Source organism: Pleurodeles waltl, chromosome 7 (assembly GCF_031143425.1).
Source record: "Pleurodeles waltl isolate 20211129_DDA chromosome 7, aPleWal1.hap1.20221129, whole genome shotgun sequence".
Classification (NCBI taxonomy): Eukaryota; Metazoa; Chordata; class Amphibia; order Caudata; family Salamandridae; genus Pleurodeles; species Pleurodeles waltl.
The window spans coordinates 403,129,438-403,154,056 of record NC_090446.1 but is presented as its reverse complement, the minus strand read 5'-3'; positions in this window follow the sequence as shown (position 1 = coordinate 403,154,056).

Genomic DNA, 24,619 nt, shown 5'->3' with positions numbered 1-24,619 from the left:
TCCAACGACGTGGACACTCTGAGTCGACCCCCCTGCACCACAACAGCAATGCCTGCAGAGAGGATCCTGAGGCTCCCCCTGACTGCGACTGCCTGGTAACAAAGGAACCCGACGCCTGGACCAAGCACTGCACCCGCAGCCCCCAAGACTGAGAGGAACCACCTACCAGTGCAGGAGTGACCAGCAGGCAGCCCTCATCCTAGCCTAGGCAGTGGCTGTTCCGAGAAGCCCCCCTGTGCCCTGCCTGCATCGCCTAAGTAACCCCCAGGTCCCTCCATTGCTTTCTATGGCAAACCTGATGCCTACTTTGCCTACTGCACCTGGCCGCCCCTGTGCCACTTAGGGTGTGTTTTGTAGGCTTGTGTGTGTGTGTCCCCCAGTGCTCTACAAAACCCCTCTGGCCTGGTCCCCGAGGATGCATGTACTTACCTGTAAGCAGACTAGGACCGGAGCACCCCTGTTCTTTATAGGTGCCTATGTGTTTTAGGCCCTCCTTTGACCTCTGCGCCTGACCGTCCCTGTGTTGCTGGTGCTGTGGCTATGGGGTGCCTTGAACCCCCAACGGTGGGCTGCCTATGCCCCGGAGACTGACTGTGTAAGTGCTTTACTTACCTGAGAAACTTAACCAAACTTACCTCCCCTAGGAACTGTTGATTTTTGCAGTGTCCACTTTTAAAATAACTTATTGCCATTTTAACCAAAACTGTGTGTGCTACTGTTTTAAATCAAAGTTCTATACTTACCTGTGTGGAATACCTTGCATTTTAGGTACTTACCTCAAATCTTGAATCTTGTGGTTCTAAAACATATTAAGAAAATATATTTTTCTATATAAAACCTTTTGGCCTGGAGTTAAGTCTTTGAGTGTGTGTTCCTCATTTTTTGCCTGTGTGTGTACAACAAATGCTTAACACTATCTCTGATAAGCCTACTGCTTGATCACACTACCACAAAATAGAACATTAGTATTATCTCATTTTGCCACTATCAACCTCTAAGGGGAACCCTTGGACTCTGTACACACTATCTCTCACTTTGAGATAGTATATACAGAGCCAACTTCCTACAAAACGTTTTTGTTTTTGGTAATGTTTGTTACAATGGTGAGGGCCTGGCAGCTCCCACAACAATAAAGTGTTACAAAAGCCATGTCAAAACAAGATACGCATTGACAAAAGACTGACAACCAATGTCGGATCTCATGGCTTTGCCAGTGCTTGTTTATTTTCATGTTTCCCATAATCTGGTCGAAAACGGTCACACTGATTTTGCACTACGAATATTTTTGGGAAATACTAGCATGCATCAGCACAATTTACTAAAGTATGTTTTAAGGAAATAGTTTCTAAACTTTCACAATAATTTAGCAAAACATTTTTTTATACTTTTTAGAAGATTTTGTTTTCACAGCAATGAAACATTGATCTTGCTTACTAGCTTCTGCAAACATTTTAATCTAATCGGAGAGTATTCTGGGAGCATTATATGTAGCCTCATATTGTTAAACATTTCAAACATGTCTGGGCCTTTTTTTTTTTTACTGGAACCACTGTCAGTTGTGCAGTGTGACCTTCTAACATATATTTAGAGTGCTCACATTAATAATAAAGGCTTTGCATTAATGAACCATAAATATAAGTTCAAACAGCATTCACATATGGACACAAGTATCACCTCAATTCCAGACAGTTTGCTTCCCTGTAAACTGGCACCCAAAGGGTTTGTGCTGCAGGGGGTTGGGCCTTCTTGTCCCAAGGACAAAATAATTATGAAAACTTGTTGTTATTGACTCCAAACAATATGTCCTTTGCCGGGCTATTTGTGACCCACTAGGAGTCATCAAAAATACATTGGTGCTTGCAGTTATCAAATAGAAAATCACTAAGATTCACTAAAACTTCATATTTGTGGCCCGAAATTCGCTGGGGCCCAACCTACTAGCTAATGAAGCATGATTCCAAAGGAGGGTGTCAGCGAACACAACTAATTTCCCTAGTATGTGGCAGAACATAAATGGAAAGAGTAATAGCATCAGTAGCTGCGAAGTATGGAAACAAGATGACAACCTGAAGGACTGAAGGAAGAAGGCAGCCAAGTTGACCAGCTTATCAGCAGCAAACCTGGCACGCAAAAGGGAGCACACAGCATTCCCTCAGGGTACAGGCTAGATGGACCCAGAATTAGACAGTGGAAGGTGGGTGCAGTGTGCAAGCGAGGACCAGAAGGGACTAGTCCTTGCCTGATTGCCCAGAGCACCGAGGAGGCTGTGGAGAAGTAGTGTTATGCAACAAATAAGGCCACAAAAAGAAGAAAATGGTGTAAGGAGAACTAAGGAATCCTGCTGACCCACCAATAGTTCTGGAGGGACATGTAATAGGTAGCAGACCCATTGAAAAAGAATCGGGGGAGAACGACAAGGTCCTGGATTAGGGTGGAATCGTGAACTTGACTTGGAGGTGGGAGGAGGCCAATGAAGAGAATAGCTGGGGGAGGCCCAACCACAGCTTAATTGTCAAAGGACAGCTATATGAAGCAAATAATTGGCTGATATACTTGGGGGGAGCTTCAAAAGAGCTTGGACACCTGAAATAAAGTGGGCTTTATAAATTGGACCCACATGTCATTTTAACCATGTTTATAAGGAGGGAAAATATGCAGCATAGATTAATCTAGTTCTGAGGCTCCAGGGAGGCCTGGTCAGAGAGCTGTTCTCAAATAATGGAGGTGCAGGATCCCAGTTGTGCTGCTGTCCTCCAACGTTCCTTAATCCAAACATTACAAGAGATGCTGTGGTGGCCTACTCCAAAATAAAATGCAAACAGTCATTGAAGGATCTATTGAATAAAGCAACACCATCTGTGGTGGAGACAACCAAGCAGGAAAGATGTGAAGTCCAAGGAGGCTCTGTAGTGGGATTGCCCACCATTGCGTTCACTTACACAACAATGTTTGGGGAAGCCATATTCCAAGGGCTAAGTGGTGACTTTGGTCCCTTCGATATGACCTCAAGCATTACTTACAAGAGGTGAGGAGGGATGTCACTGACCTAGGCCGGAAAGATGTCAACCTGGAGGAATCCAATGATACGAGAGAGGAAGAATTCATTAAGGGTGAATTGATGGGATTAGATCATTCACTTGCAGGACCTACTCAAATATATTGAAAATAGATCCCGGAGTAGCAACATGAGGATTAAAGCAAAACCAACTGTAGTTTAGAGCACAGGCATTTGCTTTCAAGATACTCCACTCCATCCTAACGGAAAAGCATGACAAACTGATCAAGTTAGAGTGCACTTGAAGATCAGGGAACGCCTTGATCTAAGAAAGGGGCACCAGTTCCTCGTCTTCTAGGATTTAGCAGGAGTCACACTCCTTAAAAAAAAAGCCACTAGCACAGTTTCTGTGACATCACAAGAAACCGTGTAGGTGGAGCACACCTTTAAAATATGCTTTTAATGGAAGAGTTGGTGCAGCAAGTCTAAATCCCTCACTGAAGCACAGTAACAACTGAACATTGTACCGAAAGATCCAGCCTTTAGACTCAGTTCCCCAGATCATACTTCAAGAAAGCCGAAAAGGGAGACATGGACAACTGTGACACAGTAACACAGTATGAAACTAAACCTGGAGACAATCAGAGGTGCAATAATGGCCTCCTCCAAAACTAAATACAAACAGTCAGTGAAATATCGACTGAATAAAGCGACACCATCTAGAACGGAGACTAGCAAGAAAGAAAGATGTGACGTCCAAGGAGATGATGTAGTGGGATTGCTCACCATTACAATCATTCACAAGACAATTTTTGGAGTGGCCCTGTTCCAAGGGCTAGGTTGCAACTTTGGGCCCTTCGAGATGACCTTCAGCATTACTTGCAGGAGGTGAGAAGGGTTATTACTGACCTAGGAAAGACAGTTGTCAACCTAGAGGAATCTGACGATAGGGGAGAGGAAGAGGTGGAATTCATTAACAAAGAATTGACGGCCCGCTGGGATTATAACATTCAAAGATACTGAAAATAGATCCCGGAGGAACAATGTAAGAATTAAAAGCAAACTAACTGGAGCTTAGAGCACAGACATTTGCTCTCAAGCTGCTCCACTCCATCCTGGGTGCAAGGCATAAAGAACTGATCGAGTTAGATTGCACTTACAGATCAGAGAACCCGTTGGCCCAGGAAAGGGGCGCCACTTCCTCATCTTCTAGTATTTAGGAGGAGTCACACTCTTTAAAAGAAAAGTTGCACAGTTCCTGAGCCAACACAAGATACCTTAAAGATAGAGTACCCCATTAAAATTTGCTTTGTGGAAAGACTGGTCCATCAGTCGAAATTCCTCACTGAAGCAGAGGAACCTTTGAACATTGGACCCAAAGAGACAATTTTGGACCCAGCTTCCCTGATCATACTTCAAGAAATCCAAAAAGGGAGACATGGACAAAGTAATGCACATCGCTGGTTTGTAGTACTTTAAGTTTTGTGCTGGAAAGTAAATTTAAAAAAAATTGAGCTGGGTTGCTTTTCACTTTTATGTTGCAAACCCATGAATTGCTCTACTTCCTGGTTAGCTTGGGGCCAAAGAGTTGTGACACTTTTGTGTTTGATGTTTAACGACCAGAGATATTCGGCTACTTCTTGACCTTGGAACGGAGGCCTATTCTTCGTCCTGAGTTCCTTGAGTTGTCCATGGGTGGCCATGGTCTTTTCCAACTTGGGCAGTGCATTTTGCGCTCCCTGAGATGCTATGAGCTCCACCTATGGGAATTTAGAGTAGTCGTCAATGATGACCATGGGATATCGTCCATCTGGTTCCAAAGTCTAAACTGGTGCATACCCAACGCAGCAGAGTCCCCGTTCCATAATAATTGGTGATGGGGGATCTGGCCCTCCTGTTTCTTGGCACCACCAGCATGAACGAACCATAGCCTCTACTTGTTCATCAATTAGCGGGAACCATACCTTTGCTTGGAGTCAACTATTCATTTTTGACATGCCCTGATGTCCTGCATGGACAAACAGTATAACTTGGTTTTGCAGTGAGGTTGGAATCACAAAGCGATTGTCCCACAGCAAACACCCATCAGGATCACCCACCATTTCATGTCACACATGGTGTAAACTGTCAGAGATGCGCCGAACCTCTGGCATCACCAGGGATCCATTCTCTTGAAGCTTGTGCCAGTGACAGTTGCAAACAGCTTCCAGCGCTTTCTGCAGGTACAGGTCTTGCGTGGTGGCCTGACAGATGGCTTCCACTGAGATGGGAAGTGGTCTGGACCTCTCAGCTACAAATCTTACGTACTTTTCAGTATCATTTGCCTCAACCTCTTCCTCTGGGGTCACAGATCTCGGTTGCCAATCAGCGGGATTGAATGTTCTAGGTCAATACACCACTTGGCAGTTATAATCTTGTAGTTTGAGAATCCATTTTTCTATTCTGGGTGGTGGCTTGGATGCAGTTCCTCTGAAGTGTGGAATGAGGGGTTTGTGATCTGTGGTACCCACAAAGGGTCTCCCATAGACATAGAAGTGAAAATCCTCAAGCTGTGATTACCTCTGTTCATTCTCGGTGAGGGACTGAATTGCAAAAGCCACTGGGGCCCATTCACCTCCTTCTGGTCGTTGGAGTAGTACTGCTCCTGAGCCTCGCGGGCCAGCATCCACTGCTATGGATGTCTCATTTTTTGGGTCAAATTATACCAGGGTGGTGTTGGATGACTTTGGTGGCCTTGAACCCTGCTCAGGCCCCCAGTCCCGGGGCATTGTGGACTTTGTCAGGTCTTTTAGCGACTGGGTCAGCGTATTTAAGTTTTTGATGAACTCGCCACAATAGTTTACCATGCCAGTCCGACTACTAGTGCCATCAGCTGAGAAAGTGTAACCGAAGAAATTCAGCCTTTGCTTGATGAATTCACACTTGTTGCAGTGAAGGGTAAGTTCATATTCTCAAAGGCGTTGCAGTGCTTGTTCAGGCGGGTGTTGTGCTCTTGTGTTGATGTGGCATAGATCAAGATGTCATCACTGACAGTCACTGTGCCGGGGAGGTCAGCCAATAGCTCATGAATTACCTTTGAAACACCTCTGCAGTGCTTAAGAGGCTGAAGTTGAGTCTGCAGTATCTCGGAGGACCCACATGGGTAGAAAATTTTGTAATTTAGCGAGATTCCTTGGCGAGCATGAGTTGATGATAGCTTGATCTTAAGTCCACTTTGGAGAACCAGCGAGCCCCACTCAGTCCTCCAATCAAATCATCAATAGCCGGGTGTTGTGGCATTCGTCCTGATGGCAGCATTTGGTAGGCACATATTGACACAAATACGGACCTTGCCTGTCAGAACGCTGAGGGAGACCCATGGTGTCGGTCTGGATACTCTTCTACGATTCCTTTGGCTTCCGTTTTTCCAGTTCTTTTTTTACCTGGGGCCCCAAATGGAAACCAACTCTGCAATATTGCAGTGCCACAGGTTGTACTGTTAGGTCTATGTGTTACTGGATTTCTCTCCCCTTTAGGCACCCATTACCTTTAAACACATCCGAGAACTCAGCAAGGATGTGGGCTACCCCTTCCTGATGCACTCCAAATGCAAATGTGACTATTCCCAGTGCTTCTGCAGTATGGCATCCTACCTGCATTTCATGGTCTTCTTTGGTTACGTAAACTGGGGAGTTGATCATCTGGGACCCTTGATATAGCTTAGCATGAAACTTCCCTTTCAGTCTCAGGGGTTGATCTTGTCCATATGCAAATACTTTAATTGGCGTCTTTTGTAGCGCTGGTGTGGATTTCAGGGTATGGTATACTTCAGCTGACATGAGGTTTATTGATGCACCTGTGTCAACGGTGGCAGTCACTTGATAAGGTCACACATTGATCTGGCACAGGGGTAGATGATGCTGCTGTGGCCATCCCAGCTATGAATATTGAGGGTACCAACAATTCGGCAGTGCCATCAGTATCCATGTCTCTATGTTGGCTTTGCATTTCAACAAGTGTTTACTAACATGCGAGCCACCTTTCTTCTTGAGGAACAGGCATTTGCAAAATGGTTGGGTTTGCCACACCTGGTGCACTTCCGCCCTCTTGCTGGGCAATCTGCTGGACGGTGTGGGGGTACCTCCACAATACCCACAGGTCTTGGGGTGTGAGCTAAACTTCTTGGGTTTCTCAGGTTGTGATTGTTGCGTTACTACATTGACAGGCCCTGTGTTCAAAGTTTGTTGTAGCGCCACTTCCATTTGGGAGGCCAAAGTTTTTGACAGTTCTCTCGTTCTTCCCATCATGAGGATGTCCATCAGGGTCTTCCCCGACTCCTTCAGGATCCATTCACCAAGTTTCACTGAGGCTCACACTGGTATTATTTGCTCTCTAATTTCTTTGTTTTCATCAGAAAACCTACAGGTGCTCTGCAGCTCTTTGAGTCATGTGTGGAAGGCGGCAATTGATTCCTCAACCTGTTGCCTCATCTGGTGGATTATGAACCTCTTGCAATTTTGGTTGGCCATGGGTTCAAAATACACAAAATAATAGCGGTTATGAGCATGTTGTGCCTCTTTGGTGTGGCTTCAGCTTTTTGAGAATCTTGAATGGTTTTGCCCGCTAGGTCTATGAGCATTACCGTTTTTCTGTCATCAACTTGGGTAGTTTTGAAGTATAGTTTCTCTCATTCCACCGAGCCCCTCCATCTGGGCACCTGCGCAGACGGGGCTTCTTCAGCCATGCACAGTTTAATAGTTTGCCATAACTCATGGGCGCACTACGCCCTGTGCCGGTGAGTCTGTGGGGCCTTGTTGGTCTGCCATCGCTGTGCCTTTCACCTATTAAGTGGCATGGGCTTGTTTGCCAGTGGCATTGTACTGCAACATCCCTGTGGTGCCTAGGCAAGGTGTAGGTACTACTAGTTGCCCATTTGTCTGCTGTTGCACCCTTTCATTTAGTTTGCCCAATGTGGGGTTCTAGCTGTGGCCCCATTTGTTTTTGTGTTGTAGTGTGTGTTTGTGACTTAGACGTGGCTTATGGTGAATATAGTCTCTTAGATAATATGGTACTCTCCTCCTCACCATAAGGAGGGCATTCTGTGTTATATTGCAAAGCCTTAGGTTTTTGTAAATTGTGAAAACTAAAAAAAAATCTAATAGCATATGCAACATAGATGGAGCAGGAGCATGGCATGCAATAGCTCCACTAGCCAAGGATGAAGCCTTCTTGGAATGCATGATAGCCTGGGGGCTGACACTGGCATGAGGATGCGCCACCCAGGGTGTATTGGGCACGCAGACGGCGGGCTTCACGAGCACCGCGCTTCAGGTATGCAGGCACCACCGCTACCTCAATGGGCTTTGCACGTGCTGTGAGAGCGGTACGAGCACTGCGCCTCGGAGATGAGGGTGCAGCAGCCACGTTGATGAGCCGTGCACTGGGTGGCAGCGGCGGGCACCCCCTTGTGGCAATGTTGTGTTTATGACTCAGGCGGTCGATCAGCATTCGGAGCGTCCACTCCTGAGTGACAATTAGGGGTGCGCACTTGCGTGTGCCTAAAATTTAAATAGCCAGAGACAGTGGTGTGCTTCTTACTTAGGTTGCCAGCCGTGTCCTGAGACACACCCTAGCCTATCCTCTTTTATTATTGTCACATAGGGCAGGTCAGCACTAATTGCAAACAAAGTCACAGAGGTATACCTGAAACTCCCGTGTTACTTTTAACATGGTACGCGCTTGCATGCTGCGCCTGCTTTGCTTGAACAGCACTTTAAGCAACATAGGCCCCCATTACAACCCTGGCGGTAAAACGGCCGCCAACATACCATGACAGCGGCGGTAATCCGCCAAGAGTATTATGACCCACACATAGAACACCACCACAATACAGACACCCACACAAGTCCGTCAGACCAAAGGTCAGTGATAAACTGGCAATAGCAAAACCCACACCGTTACGCCAACAGGAATGTGACCACAGTATCACGACCCACGAATCAACGTGGCGGTCTTTCAACCGCGGTAAACCATCGGCGGTACACACCGCTGCGCTCAAAATACACACACACTAACAAAACTACACCACATTGGACAATTCCAAATACACACATCTAACACCCACCACACACACACAACACTATAAAACACAGACCCACATTACCCACAACCCCTTACAATGAAAACAAAAATATAGCTAACTGAGAGAGACAAGCCAGGAGCACCCACTCAATCAGAGTCACAGAACACCATCACCCATACACCATTCACGCAAATCAGCCCACATATCACCCCACATATCACCCCACACATCACCTAACACATCCTCACACATATCCCTCACACCACAACCATGGCACCCCAAAGATACCCCAGGTTTTCCGAGGAGGAGCTTAGGGTCATGGTGGAGGAAATCATCCGGGTAGAGCCACAGCTTTTTGGATCACAGGTGCAGCAGACGTCCATTGCAAGGAAGATGGAGCTATGGCGGCGAATCGCGAACAGCGTCAATGCCGTCGGACAGCACCCAAGAACCAGGATGACATCAGGAAGAGGTGGAACGACCTACGGGGGAAGGTGCGTTCTGTGGAATCAAGACATCAGATTGCTGTACAGAGGACTGGCGGTGGACCCCACAACTAACAACATGGGAGGAGCAAGTCTTGGCGATCATGCATCCTGAGGGCCTCGCAGGAGTAGCAGGAGGACTGGATTCTGGTAAGTCAAATCTTAACTATGTCATGTCCCCCACCCTACCTGCATGCCATCACAAACTACTACCCTTATCCTCACCTCCATCACTCCACCAACTCACATATACCCCACTAGCACAACCCATCCATCCCAATATCAAGCCCTGCATGCATCCCCAATGCATGGACACCCATCACAGACCTGCATGGACATCCATCACCCCAGCATGCCCAATAGAGAGACTCACCCAGCCCACTAAATCACCACTCACACAAGGACAAGCCAACAGGGAAATCACAATCATAGAGGGAAACACACCCATGCACAAGATGGCACACGCAGATAGATTAACAAGGCCTTTGCATCCCAACAGGACCCCTAGCCAACGTGACCGGAGAGGAGGTGACAGCTACATCCACCCCCCCAGAAGAGGCCCACAGTGGTGACAGCAGCTCTGCACGCCTGGATCAGTATGGCCAGCCAGGCCCATCAGGGACCTCTGGACAGTCGGTTCCCATGCCACAGTCCCAAACCACCACAAACCCTCCCCCTCAGGAAACACCACCACAGCACCCACCCAGCGGGCCCATGTCACTGTCCCCAGGGCACGTCAATCAGAAGTGTGTCCACCACTACAGGGACCCCAGGCAACCCCACAAACCCGGGACGATCAGGGACCTGGGGTCAGTGGCAGTGGGCACACGGTTCAGGGGACAGAGGCACAGTACAACAGGGAAGCTGGGAGGACTGCTTAGTGACAGGGGGAGGACAGGCGAAGGGAACTGACCCTCCACGAGGCACTCTCAAACATCATGGGAGCAATACCACCATTCCCAGGAGACCATGGGCCAGGTACTGGGCAAGTTGCAGGAGACCCAGCGGCTGCAGGAGGGACAGTATCTGGGGATCAGGGAGGACCCAACAAAATATACACCATCCTGGTCACCATTGCAGGGGTGCTGGCTGACATGGGCAAGACCATGAGGGCGGCAGTGGCACAACAAAGGGTGCCTGACACTAGCCAAACCGAGGAACAGCCTACCACCTCTGCCAGCGCTAGTGGACAGGAGGCCCCGCCACAGGACCAACAGGCCACCAGCACCCCGCCCCCTGCAGAAGGAGAACCACCCCGCAAACGGTCCCTGCGATCGAGGCAAAAGACAGAGAACATTGCCAAGAGCCCCGCCAGGAAATAGGACTCTCCTGATTGTCACCCTTCTGTCCCACTCTGTTACCCTGTCCACCTTGAACTGCCATTGCTCCCCTTCCTATGTCACATTGGACAATGCACCTGTGATACCAAGAGAATGGACTCTCACTGGACATTCCTCCACCATCACCCCAGCCCATTGCACATAACCCTATACTTATTGGCACAAAAATAAACACCCTTGAAACAAATACCATACTGGAGTCAGTGTAATGATTCTCAAATGTATTAGTACAACATTATCAAAGCATTGCAACATATATGTTTAGTGAAATATACTACAGGATGACCTTTGGTGGGCAGCAGTACATATAGCAGAATCCACCATGGGCACACAGATCTGAAAATAGAAAATCCAAAGGGAACAGTCAGTGTCCATAGACAGAGGGTAAGATGCTGCCATGTACAATGTCCAAAAGATTACTGAAATGTTAGGTGGAGTTACAGTCTCTTACTTGTGTGTCACTGGAAGTACTGCTGTATTACATTTGTTCTGTTGTCTACATCTTCCTCCTCTGCTTCTCTTCGTCATTGTCCACAGGATCCACCGCTACCACAAGACCATCTCACCAGGCTCATCCTCCTGCAGAAAAGGCACCTGACGTCTCAAGGTCAGGTTGTGCAACATACAGCATGCCACGATGATCTGGCACACCTTCTTGGGTGAGTAGTACAGGGATCCACCTGTCAGATGGAGGCACCTAAACCTGGCCTTCAAGAGGGCGAAGGTTCTCTCAATAATCCTCCTTGTACACTCATGTGCCTCATTGCAATGTTCCTCTGCCCTTGCTGTCACTGATGTCAGTAGCCATGAGAGGTTGGGGTAACCAGAGTCACCTGTAAATATCGAGGGACAACTGTTAGACACACATTAACCCTTAGGGACAACCCCATACCCAGACACCTACTTATACTGTGTGGGTACCTTGGGCCCACCTATTAGCCACACCCGGTGCCTCTGGAGTTGGCCCATCACATATGGGATGCTGCTATTCCTCAAAATATAGGCGTCATGCACAGAGCCAGGATATTTGGCATTCACATGGGTGATGTACTGGTCCGCCAAACACACCATCTGCACATTCATCGAGTGATAGCTTTTTCTATTCCTGTAAACCTGTTAATTTCTCCGGTGGGGGAGGGGGGACAAATGCCACATGTGTACCATCAATGGCACCAATGATGTTGGGGATATGTCCCAGGGCATAAAAGTCAGCTTGCACTGTGGCCAATTCATCCACTCGGGAACACGATGCAGCTGCGCATGTGTTTCAGCAGGGCAGACAACGCTCTGGACAACACGTTAGAGAACATTGGCTGAGACATCCCTGATGCCATGGCCACTTTAGTTTGAAAGGAACCACTTGCCAGGAAATGGGACACTGACAAGACCTGCGCTGGAGAGGGGATTCCTGTGGGCTGGCGGATAGCTGACATCAGGTCTGGCTCCAATTGGGCACACAGGGCCTGATTACAACTTTGGCGGAGGGTGGTAATCCGTCCCAAATGTGACTGATATACTACCCGCCGTATTACAAGTCCATTATATCCTATGGAACTCGTAATACGGTGGGTGGAAAATCCATCACATTTGGGACAGATTAACACCCTCCGCCAAAGTTGTAATCAGGCCCACAGTTCTTGGATTGTGGCATGATCAAGTCGGTATGTGATGATAATGTGTTGGTCCTCCATTTTCGACAGGTCCACCAAGGGTCTGTACACCGGAGGATGCCGCCATCTCATAATCTGCCTCAGCAGTTGTAGCCTATGGAGGAGAATAGTAAGCAGAGGGTCATATTTCCACATAGATTGCACTACTGTTGGTGAATTTACATCACAGAAGCAGTATGTGAAGTTGAGAGTCAGTTCATGTGCTGATGTCTGCTGTGACGCAGTTAGGTGCCATGCCATGTGCCCCCCTGAAATTGCGGCTGCCTGACCTGGGAGGAGGGACAAGTGGAAATGAGGTAAGTGCGCTGGCGCTGTGCGCCGTCGTGGTAAGCGGTCGATGACCGCTGTGCAACTTCGCATTGGTTATCATTGGGCCCTATGGGTTCCAGGAGCCAGTGGCGATGTACGCTGGCGTTGACGGTACACATCGCCGCGGACGTCACCGCCATTTTCTAACTATTCACTCACTTGCTACCTGACCATCAACAGGAGAGGACCTACACTGCAAGTGCTGCTGTGACCTGAGTCTGGAAGCGACAATGGCTCATGTGTCTGGGAAAAGGGCCCCTGCCTTCACTGCGGAGGAGTTGGAGAAACTGGTGGATGGGGTCCTACCCCAGTACAAATTACTCTATGGTCCTCCAGACATACAGGGTAGTACAATGTGAGCATGATGTATGGGCAATGCATGTTGGAGTGGTGTGGATGTAAGTCACATGTTGGGGGTGCTGAGGTGTCCTGACCTGAGTGCTGCATTAGAGGTGATCAGTGTATGTGCATCAGGGCATGGGTGGGAACTGGTGGGCAATGAGTATGCCAGTCCAGACGGGTGAGTCATTTCCTTTTCTGCTGTCTTTTCCCTGCAGGTCAGCGCCCACCGGAAAAATGTTATTTGGCGTGCCATCACCAAGGAGGTGCGGACCCTGGGGGTCTATCACAGGCGGAGCACCCACTGCTGCAAGAGATGGGAGGACCTGTGCCGCTGGACCAAGAAAATGGCAGAGGCCCAGCTGGAGCTGGCCTCCAAATGTGGAAGGGGTGCCTGTCGCACCATGACCCCGCTGATGTTCTGCATCCTGGCGGTGGCCTATCCGGAGTTGGATGGGCCCTTGAGGGCATTACAGCAGCCACAAGGGGGTGAGTACAGATTCAGAAAGCTGACTTTGCAGGCTTTAGGAGCTAGCTGGGTGAGGGATGTGGGCTGAGGGTGCCCCTAGGCCAGGGCGATCATGGCACAGTAGGTTCCTTGTGTGCAGGCTTTGAAGCACTCCTACCCCAATGGTAGAAGTGGCCATCTACTACTGGGCAGGGTCCTGTGGGTGTCAGGTGTGCAGATGCTGGCGTTAGGCATTGTACCTCATGGGCTGGTGACTACCTTAGTGACTGGTTGGGCATGGCATAGTGCACAGGGCAGCTCACTGTGTGTTGTGTACACCAACGGTAGTGTTGTTGCTGGCATTGACCAAGTGTATCCTCTGTCTCTCCCCCCCACTTTTGTTTTGGCACCCTGTCCTTATGTGCATTGGCATCATCTGGCGGAGGAGCAGAGGCATCAGCAACAGAGGGAGCTGCATTCCACATGGGCCTGGAGGCCGAATCCACCGAGGGTGAAGGCACCAGTGGGATGGAGGGTGAGGGGAGCTCCACGACGGGGACAGGAGGGGAGACCACTGACAGTGACTCCTCCTCCGAAGGCAGCTCCCTGGAGGTGGCGGACACCTCTGTGCCCACCCCAACAACAGGTACAGCTGCCACCCCCCTACCATAACCGCCCTCCCAGCAGCCCCTCAGCGTGTTTCCCGTGCTCACTCACCCAGGAGGGTGGGCATCTCCTTCGCCCCAGGCACCTCAGGCCCTGCCCCAGTCAGCCCTGCTGCCCTCAGTGAGGAGGCTATTGACCTCCTGAGATCCCTTTCTGTTGGGCAACCAACCATAGTGAATGCCATCCAGGGAGTCAAAAGGCATTTGCAGCAAACAAATGCATACCTGGAGGGCATTCACTCTGGCGTGGCGGCACAACAGAGAGCATTTTAGGCTCTGGCCTCAGCACTGATGGCAGCCATTGTCCCTGTGTCCAGCCTCCCCCTCCAACTTCCACTACCCAGGCCCAATCCCTTCTACCTCACCCTATCCCAAGCACACCTTCAGACCAGCATGCACCCAAATCAACACACAAAAGTGGCTCAGGCAAACATAAGCACCACACTTCATCTCACAGGCACTCACACAAGCACCATTCCCATGCAAACACACCAACATCCACTGCCTCCACTGTGTCCCCCTCCTCCTCTTCGTCCACCTCCCTCCCAATAGCGTATTCACTCACACCTGCATGCACTACATCTTCATCCACTACCTCCGTCCCAAAGTACACAAACACAGGCACACACCCACCCAACAGCCATCCACCTCACAACAGCATCCAGCCCATGCACCTTCACCCAAACTCAGCAGACGTACACCTCCTACAACCACTCCCTCTTCCTCCACTCCCAAACACTCTCCATCTTCCCGTCCCAGTGTGTCTAAAAATCTTTCCTGGCAAACATTGATCTCTTCCCTACGCCTCCCCCACCCTGTCCTTCCCCTCGGGCCAAGGTGTCAAGATCCCAGGCCAGCACCTCAGCCACTAAGTCAGCGTCCGCTGTGGTACCTGCAAGTCCCAGAGGATCAAAGGGGGCACCCATCAGGGCAGCCAGTGTGCCACCAACCCCTGCAAAGGACCAACCCATTCCGCCACCTGCCAAGGTGAAGAAGGGGCCAGCATGCAGTACGGCCAAGAAGCACGACCCACTCAGCAAGGCCTCCCCCAAAACTCAAGCTGCCAGTGCCAAGGTCCCAGCAGCATCTGCCAAGGTGGAGAAGGGGAAGATAACCCAAGGCAAGGCACTTCAGGCCTCGGGGGCTCCAGGTGAGGGTCTGGTGCCCACCATCAGTACCAACAGCCCCGCAACCTGTACCGCGGACAGCACCGCCACCTGCACCACCATCTTCCCCGCCACCTGCACCACCACCTGCACTGCCCCATGCCCGCCACCTGCACTGCTGCTGCCACAATAACTGTCAGCAGCATCATCCCCAGTGGGCATCCGTCCGAGGCTGCAGGAGATGGCCTGGTGTCTCCCTCCACCACTACCAGCACCTGCACCTCCACCACAGCCAGCACTGGCAGCATCCCCGCTGCAGACACCGCCGCAAGCACAGCCACCTACACTGCCATCTGCACTGCCACATGCCCAGCCGGTGCCACTACAACTGTCAGCAGCAGCATCCCCAGTGGGCAGCCATCCGGGTCTGCAGGAGACGGACCCTCCCCCCACCACTTGAAACACCCCCACCAGCACCAGCAATACCAGCAGTTTGCAGCCTTATTCGCCGCAGGATGGAGTCTGGCTCTGCCTCCATGGAGTATCATGCTACCTGTTCCCTGCACATCTCGTGCCTCAGACACCCAGGTGAGGGAATGGGAACTGCTACGCCGCAGGATGAAGCAGACTGTGCCCCCTCCAGAACCAGTGGAGAAATGCATCTACTATTACTTTCCTTGGAAGGATGAAGCTGACTAGGCACAAGGCCCCCTGCAGAACCAGTGGAAAAATGCATCCACTATCACTTTCCTTGGCAGGATGAAACAGACTGGGCACAAGGAACCAGTGGAAGAAACCACCCACTTGAGAGACTGTGGCTTTGCACTCCCCAGGACCAAGCAGTGGACAAACCACCCACTTGAGAGACTGTGGCTTTGCACTCCCCAGGACATCGCTGTGGGCATGTTGCCCCCTCCAGGAGCAGTGGCGTAGTACCATCTTTCGGCTGAGGTGCCCCTCCTCCCCTCCCCCCTGAGGTGCCTGTGTGTTTTCGACCTGATGCCCCTGCTGTGTTCTCTCCATTTTGAGGCAGGAGTAAAGTGTGGGCTTCGCCCATTATTTTTTTGTCCACTGGGCAATGGACATTTGCAAAGGACAGTGTACGGCCTTCTGTACATATTGTAAATATTTGTATGTACTGTTTTTTTCCAATTGTTAGCGTTATCTGCATATTTCAAAATATCACTATTTGCACTCAATTCCTTCTGTCCTTGCGTTCTTCCAGGGGGCTCTGGGGTGTAAATGTACTGTTGCTGCATGTGTTTGTGTGTATGGTGTTGTGGGTGAGGGTGTTGCGTGTGTGTGTCACTCTCTTTTTCCTCCCCCCCCGTGTGCTAGGTGCAGTACTCACAGTGGTCGTCGCTGCCGCCGCCGCCGTCTTTAGTGTTCCTGGTGCATTAGCAGATACACCAGCATCGGCAGGACCTGCAGCTCGGGCTCCATGGCTTCCTGGTTCTCGTTGAGTGTCGATAGGTGAGTGGTTTCCCTTCCAAGTCCTGTTTCCGCCGAGCTTTTGATGGCGTTGGTACCGCCCTGAAAAGCTGGTGGATTGGCGGGTTGTGATAGGGTGGGCGGTACATTGGGTTCTGTCTGTCTGTTGGCAGTTACCGCCGTGGTGTTTGTTGCTATCGCCGTGGCGGTCTGAGTGTTAAAGTGGCTGTCTGTGTTGGCAGTTTCCGCTGTGGTCGTAATCCCATTTTTTTTTACCACCGGCCTGTTGGCGGTATTACTGCCGCTTTAACACAGACTGCCAGGGTTGTAATGAGGGCCATAGTCATCTAAGCTGATATGGAGAATACTCATGTAGAAGGGATAGAAGTGGCTAGGAAGATACTACTTTGGTGCCCTCTCACTCACACACAGTACACCTCATGAAGATAATAATTGCCACATATTTGCTTTGCTGAAGGGACTAAGGCCAAGCAGGGAGGTTGTCACACATCTCATAGGGCTGCCCAAAGCAAAAGCTTTTCTGGAATTTAATACTGCAAGCTATTGACAAGACGGTAGATGCGACATTACCCTGGTCCTGGACTAGCATTATGTTGGGTTTGATGCCAGATGTAAAACTGAGTAAACTGTTGTTAATAAACTTATTGCTAGCAGCACGAGAATCCATATTCACAAAATGGGAGAAGGTATTACTCCAATCAACCCAGGACTGATCAGAGAAACTATGGCAATTATTATGCATGGAGAAGGTAATCTTTGCATTGGTGGAGGATAAAAAGGGTTCATAAAATTGGGGACCTTGTACCGAACTTATTTGACACAGATTACAGAACTCTGACATGTGGCAGATTTCTTAGAGCCCTGAAAATGTTAACACTTTAAGAGGACGGAAGATGTTCTCGACCATGTTAAGAAAGTTCAGAGGCTGAAAGTATATTCACAGAGCAATGGCCATTGATGTCTTGGGGGAGGAGGCAGGTTGGGCGTTCGTTGGGTGGGTTGAGTTAACGTTTTATAATCATTTGAAAATGCAAAAAAAATGACTGAATCAAAGAAATGAACTCGCCAGCTCAAATAAATACTTGTCCAAATTTCCTGAGCCTGCATGAAAACAGGTGGCCTAATGAATATGCCAGGCTGTGACAGAGGAGTAATTGCTGTCACCCCTAAGTAAATGCCCTCCTCCTCTAGCACAGGCATCACAGGCTTTATGGATAATGCCTTCAAAGCCTTGGCCATGGCAGTACATTATTGCCTACTAGCATGCAGTGTGTTTAGGTATGTACTGGAGTCCTGATCAGTTTCTGGTGTCCTTCTTCCAATAACTCCTCCAAAGAGGAGGCTGGGAGGAGGACATGAATGGGTACTGTCCATCCTTGAAGGCCCAGTTGATCCTAAACCAGAGATTCTCGGTGGAACTAAGTCTCATGGACTAGTCCTATGAAGCTGCACCATAGACTGCACTAGGAATGACAGGAGCTAAACATTAGGGAATGGTAGCTGCATCGACACAGACTCCTCAACTTTCAACTTCACATTTAGAGCAGAAAGGAGTCAGAGATGAGGTCAGAGTCGGACTGAGACAGAAAATACAATGGGGCACCAAAATTAAAGTGGCCCGCATTTGAGAGTCAGATAGCTAGAACGTTTGCCCAGATATGCAATTCAGGCAGTTTTGAACCTGTAAAGACACGCTGAGTAGATGTTTTGCGAGACACGGGCCTTCATGCTTTTGTGCTTGCTTCAGGGAATATTTGTGGTAAGATGGGGGAAATCAATAGTAAAAACAGTACAACCAAACCATAAAACAAGCCTACAAACAACCAAAAACCAGGCATACACACTTACCTGTCCGACCAATTCTTCTGGCACTGCCAGATTGCCCAATCGGTCAGTCAGACACTGAACTAGGGTCGCCAGCAACATGGAGACAACATCTGCAGCTAGGAGTCTACTACCTCTGAGGGGCTAAAAGACAAATGATGAAACGATGGTACCCGAAAAGACTCTTGAGAGCCAGGCATATGCAGCCAGAATGCTGGCACCAACTTCTATGCCTCCTAAAACTGGCCCAACAGAAGATTGCAGGCCATGGTGTGGCACGCCATTAGTGTTCCACGACTTCACAACGTTAAGCTTGCAGTTGTGCATGATACATGCAACCTAGAATAAAGTTAATGCAGGTTGTAACAAGGTGCACAGTGTATTTGCTCACCCAAAATGCAATGCATACCTTCACAAAGACAACACTCTGTGCTGCAGTGGAGAAGATGCCTATCCTACGCATATGGCAAAAGAGGAAGAGAAGAGAAATAATTTTTAGACAGAGAATGATCTTGTTCGATCAAACTGATGAGAAGATTATAATGGAGATCGATTTAGTAAGCAGGTGATTATTAACCTGATTGCTGAGCTGCAGCCTGTTTTCAAAACACGTACGCCCACTTCAGCAAGGCTATCCTTACACACTTCCTTGCGTTTAGCCTACACTCCCTAGCATTTAGTAGTTGCTGCTGACATTTCTCAGAGCGCTCTGTCAAGGGTTTTCTAGGTGGCATGCAGAAAAGGATAAATGCACTGATATCTTTTCTATCTGCCCTACTGATTTACATTCTACAAAGGTAGAGCTTTCCTCTATTGCAAAATTGCAAAATATTATGGGATATGTGGATGGAACACTGGTCCTTATTTGTCCCCCCAAGAGAGTAAGTACATTTATCAGAATCAACTCTATTGTATAATACAGGTGGTATGCAATGTATGATGCCTTATCACTGACATAGTAACATGTTTTTAGGCAGCACACGTGATTCCTATATTTTTCATTGTTGTGCATTATATGGAGAGCAATAGGGGAGTTTGAAAATGTCAGGGTGCTTCTACTCGGCTCCCTAGTTACCTTGTGTAGTTTTTGTTATATCCGTAGCAAATATTTTTCTAAAGAATTCACCGCTTCTTTGGCCCCTCTCATACACCTTGCTTGTTGTATAATGTTTTAAAACATTGTATACCAGCCTGATTGTCGGAAAATCTGAAGCTCCCCCCCCCTCCCCCCCCCCCCCCCCAATCTTACTGCCCAAGCTACATCCCTGAAAGTTCTTTGTTAACATTTCTGTATTTCTTGGAAGCATGATTTGAGATCTGTTCTGTTTTTGGTGACCTCTGCTTTTATCTCAGCCAGAAATTCATAAAGAAAGTCCTAATAAATTGGCAGAAGTACCTTCTCGGTCTTTTCTGGGGATGAGAATGTACTAACTTACCACCAACCTTGCCCCTGTAAGCTTTTGCTGATAGCAGGTCTCAGTGACCCTTGATGAATGGTATGCTCACCGAGCTGTATCACTTTATAAGCTGTTTCAGTTGTAATATGGTCTCCCTCAGTGTGCCATTCATTTCTGTTGTGTCAGCTTCTTGCTGTTGGCTTGTCCTGATATGTGCTTTAGGGGACTGCCACAGAGGGTGCCTCAAGTGAGCTGGCTGTTTGTGTCTCTCCAAAAGAGGCAATGCTGCATTGTTTTTCATTCCTCCAGGGCTGGTGGGTCCTCATATTCTGATCATGGGATTTAATCCTCATTACTAGGTACGACCTCAAACGAGGGGAGTTCAATCAGTCCTAGACCCATTCTGGCTACAGGCCTGCATGCCATACACAACACAACAGGGAAAGAAAGCGAAGTGACCGATCATTTATTCAGATTTATCCCTTTTGCATAAAAACGCCATCCCTCACGTAGAGAGTGAGTGGTCTGTGCTTGGGGAGTGTAGACGGAATGCAGGCATTTTGGTTGCATCTGTAAGGGCTGGCGAGAACCTTTCTTTCCTATAAAGGTTTGAAAGTCATAGGATGCAGGGAAAAAAGTGGCAGCCAGGACTGGAAACTTCAGAACTCACACCATCTCCGTGCTTCTTCCAGGTTTTTTTCCATTCCGAGATACTCTTTTATCGAAATTGCCAATTGCCATCTCAGCTTCAGTACTGTTTTGGTTGCAATAGTAACAGCTGTAATATGGGGGTAGATGGTGGTGTTTCGTTTTTCAGTGGCACTACTTCTACATCAAAAGTTTGATTTTCATATAGTTTATGTTCTTCCATAGAGCCCTCATTGATACCTTGTTTCATATATACATAATCTTTCTCTACATCATTGCCTTTATTCGTTAAGAGGAGAGTCACCAATACGGCAACCTTTTAGGACAATGCTGTGTACAGTAAATATTTACGAAAAGTATTTTTTTCACTGAAAAACACAGTTAAAGTGAATTTAGGATTGGTTATAAGACCATAACATGCTATGTTACAGGAGCAAACTTTCAGCTTGGCCTTGTGCTTAACCTACCACAGCCTGCCAAGATCACTGTGGATGGCCTTTGGCTGTGCACAGAGAGGGTTAGCTGCAGGCCTAGTCTTAGCCAGGCTTTGCTCCATCCTTTAATATTGGGCTTTGTGCCTGTATTTTATCTTTTTTTTCAAACGTTTTGGGGGTATTTGTGGCCGCCCACTTGGATTGACAATCTCTGCTAGATTCAGGCGACTTAACAAGGACTCACGAGTCCTCTCAGGTTCCCAAAACTGGTTCCTGGGTCAAAGAACTCAGGAGTCGGGACCAACTAGTGCCCAAGGCTCCTAGAAAACCTCAGAAGCCTCACAACGTGACAGTGAATTCTGTACTGGTTTTATAAACCCCATGCATGGGGTTTTAGTGTGACCTTTAAAATTAATATTAACATGAAAAGCTTGCAATATATTCTGTAATGATGCTGCATAGAAAATCTGTTAACGTAGAAAGCTAATGTATGCGTTTAAAATGTGCCCACGGGGAGTGGCCACCAAATGTATACGAAGACTAATGAAACTAATTAATGATGAATTAATAATGTACTAATGTATGGTTTTGTATTAGCATATCTTAATTAGAGTCATGTATTAGGGTTTGTCAACTTAAATTACTATGCCTTAGTTAGCAAGGGTCCTGGCCTAGCTGCCTGGTCTCATATTAAACTGTGTTTTTCCTAACGTGCAATGTGCTGCTTTTCTGAAGGACACAAAGCTGTACTTTTCCAGGAGCTAGAGATGTGTGTAGCCATAGTAAATTCTTTCTCATCAGACCCGACTTGCTCAAGGAGACATTCTAGCATAAAGTGTCAATTTTCTTACCTGACATTCCTGTCGATGAAGACTTCCATTACAGGAGCCAATCAACTGTATGAGAACTGTGTTTCATGGAAAATTCGAGTAAGGCGTATGGAGAATTATTGGACAGAGATATTGATGCACCAAAATTTATCCAATAGGGAATTAAGGACTAGTTAGACAGTTTTGATATAACCGCTTGACCTGAGGAGAAATCAGCCATTACTGGACATTCCCCTTGAAGCTATACTTTGCCATTTTGAGACTTTGTCGTCTATTCTTCTAACACTTTAAACCATCCTCTATTCGTTCTTACCTGATACTTACTTCTCCTCCTTATGAGGGAAGTGCCTTATTCTTAGCTATGCCATACTGAGACTTTGCTCTGTCCTATCTTTACTGATGCTGAATCGACTGATGTCCAGAGGACAAAGACTGACGATGATTGCTGAATCATTGGAGGGGTAACTATCTAATGATAATTGTAATTGTCTGTTTGCCTTTTCTTTCTAGGTACCAACTGCTCTTTTGATAGAGGCCATAGTTAGATGTTTTCCAAATTTGTGTTGCTAAATTGTTTTGCATGAAGCCCAACATGCTGATGCTAATTCGAAGTTAGATAAGGAGTTCACTAAAATCTGATGCAAACAGACAAAGACAAGATTCCTGCTTTGTTGAATAATGAACTAATGATACCTTGCTAAAGTTGATTCATATTAACGTTCTGCTTCATTCTAAATGTTCATGATCTATGCTTTGATAAAGTTGTTCTCTGATTGCCAAGTCATAGTGGTTTTGATGTGCTTGTTGATATTGAAAATAATAAATATGATATTAGATTGTAACTAATAGGGAATAAATATCCTAACACTTACTAGATTTGTGTGGGTATTCTTGGCTGAAAGGTCATGGTGCGCTCGTTGTATTGATCTATATTAAATGTTATTGATTAGCTTGATTGATTAGTTATTGTGAATATTGATGGGGTTATTGACCTATTGATTGTGATGCCAAAAGATATCTTGTTTTGGGAAGTCTCCAAATGTGGTCAAAAGGTTCATCGGCCTGGACGCATCTCATTGTAAGTTTTCTTATCAAGGTTCTGACACGCTATCAGCAGTCAAGGTGTACTCACTCAGCACCTTTGTTTGCCAGTTTGTTTGTTTTTATCAGATGAAGGGGCCATGCTCCGTATCCGCAACAGATATTTCTCTGTTTTGGCCAGCCAATCAGAGCTTTCAGGTCTGTGGACCCCAAGTGGATAGCCTGAAAAAGTCTCTCCTCCAGTGAAATTCATTGATTTTCTAAATTTGGGTCTGCCAATCATCCTCAAAAGAACATTTGATGGACTGTTCTCATACTGACGGTTTAAATAGGCTAACTCTTTAAAAACCGCTAGAAACCTTTTACAACGTCGTCTTAAAAAAAAAATAGCAAGCCAAACACAGGAACTTCCTTGAATAAAGTTCTAATTTCATACCAAGTTTGGTGTAAATCAGTCCGCGTGATTTTTTTCTTCAGTGGCGAGCATAGAGAATCTTATGTGAGTTACACTTCGAACAGCTGCTTTTTTGACCCCCATCTGTTCCCCCAGGACAAATCTGCACAACATTTCCCATGTAGAACCTAACCCGGATAAACATCGTTTTTCACGACGTTTTGTGCACGTTCGTCAAACAACAGCACAGTTATCAGCAAACCAAAACACAACTTTCCAATGGAAACTCTGACTACCATATACTAAAGAATTGCAATTGTTAATACGTTATATATTTTTCAATTATTCAAAAATGGTATGCAGGGTTTCCGAGGCGTTCCACGAGTTTCTTGGTCTAGTCATTTGGGAACTAAACGTCACACTTTTTTAAAGTTCTAGCCTGCTCCTCGTGTTATATATGAGACGGCATTTCATCAACCTTCTGTGTATGTTATTTTGTAGGTGGCAACGGCAATGCATTTCCGATCGACGAGCTCCGATTACAATTCTGTTTACCCATTGTGCAATTTTAAGTGTTACCCCATCTATGTGTCATGTGACTATATGAAAGACAGACTGAAAACCTACATTTCATAACTGATCAAATGCAAATAAGGTCATCATTTTGTTATTTCATTTTAGGATTTCAAGAAATTAAACAATAAGGAAAAATTACTTGTATTCCTAGTTCTGCCTAGTTGGTTATTTTCACTGCATTCATAAACATAGGTTATTTCTGTGCGTTTGTGGGGATCTCAGAACACCTTCTCTTCCATTGTGTAAAGTCAAATCAATTTCTTAGATGGAGATAGTCCCCTCAATGTCCATAAAATTGGTGGTACCTCCATTAACCCCTGCGCTGCCAGGCCTTTTCCCCCTCAGGTGGCAGGCCTTTTTTTGGCTATTTAGGGCAGTTCGCGCCTAGGCCCTCATAGCCTTTTGCCCACATAAGCTACCCACTCCATATTTGCATCCTTTTACTTCCAACATCCTAGGAATTCTAGAGGTACCCAGAGTTTGTGGGTTCCCCTGGAGGAGACCAAGAAATTAGCCAAAATACAGTAAAAATGTTGTTTTAAAAAAAAAAATGGGAAAAAAGGGCTGCAGAAGAAGGCTTGTGTTTTTTCCCTGAAATGGCATCA